General features: G+C 35.2%; 1 protein-coding gene across 1 annotated transcript in view; it reads left to right on the top strand.

The window, feature by feature from the left end:
• Positions 1-1,256, top strand: part of LOC106882596 (dnaJ homolog subfamily B member 5) — a 9,658-nt gene that overhangs the window by 1,311 nt on the left and 7,091 nt on the right. The window lies entirely within an intron of this gene.

Raw genomic sequence — 1,256 nt, 5'->3', positions numbered from 1 at the left:
CTCGGGCCGACCAAAGCCTTGTGAATGGATTTGGTAGATGGAAACTGAAAAGCCCGTCGTATATATATATATATATATATATGTATGTGTTTGTCCCCCCAACATCGCTTGACAACCGATGTTGGTGTGTTTACGTCCCCGTAACTTAGCGGTTCGGCAAAAAGAGACCGATAGAATAAGTACTAGGCTTCCAAAGAATAAGTCCTGGGGGTCGATTTGCTCGACTAAAGGCGGTGCTCCAGCATGGCCGCAGTCAAATGACTGAAACAAGTAAAAGAGTAATATCCGAAACTTTGTCCTTAGGCAAAAAAAATAATAATAATAAATAAACAATAGGATCGCCCTATTTTAAGTCTTTAAAGTTTTTTTTTATTTTTAGCTGACCTGTTTCCAATGCAGTCCCATTGTGACCAATTAGTTATGCAGACGTTATGTATTTAGGATTATATTGCGCAATCTTGGAGTATAACGTACCCTTTTCAGTTTCGCGAGTACAAATGACTGATGGCAATAGTAATAATGCTCAATGAGAATTTTTAATAAATGCAGAAAATTTTTGGATGACTGCTTGCATCCAAATTGAAGTAATTTTTATATTATCGAACAGCAAAGCTATGAAGGACTTAAAAAATTACAGAATATTTTTCATGAATAGAACGTGGAAGCTTATAAATTACGGAGGTAAAATCTCAAGAAAAGTGAAACCTAGATAGGTCTGCATTGTCCTGTCTGTTTTTAAGATGGCAAGATGTGATTTTGAAAAGATTTGACTGCTGTTTCTAGCATGTCGAGACCGGCACTCTGTTATCCACCATCTATCATTCAGTTTTAATTTTGAATGAAAACTCCTACTTCAGACACTTCTACTTCATGGTTGTCTGGAAAGGAAGTGCCCCCACTCTCGAACCTCTGTTCGTAACCATTACTGGTAAATGGAAGCAGGGCCACTACATTTTTCTTGTATGCCTTGCTTTCTAAGTGCTTATTCATTCTCGATATAGAATCTGTCGGTCATTTTTTTTGTCCTAAATTATATTGTCTTAAAATCTTTTTATTAAATATTTGTTTCTTCATAGTCACGAGTATGTCCCACAAATATATTTCTAATGCAATGTGTGTACATAAATACTTATGTTAATTCATGGTTGAAAACTGGCCGAAGTAACGATCCTTACATAAGTGAAAAGATAACATTCTGTAAATATCTTAATAGTCCTTTCTTCCTGTCTCGTATATATATATATATATATATATAT

This window comes from Octopus bimaculoides, chromosome 4 (genome assembly GCF_001194135.2).
Source record: "Octopus bimaculoides isolate UCB-OBI-ISO-001 chromosome 4, ASM119413v2, whole genome shotgun sequence".
Lineage (NCBI taxonomy): Eukaryota > Metazoa > Mollusca > Cephalopoda > Octopoda > Octopodidae > Octopus > Octopus bimaculoides.
This window is presented reverse-complemented; position numbering and strand designations above follow the sequence as displayed.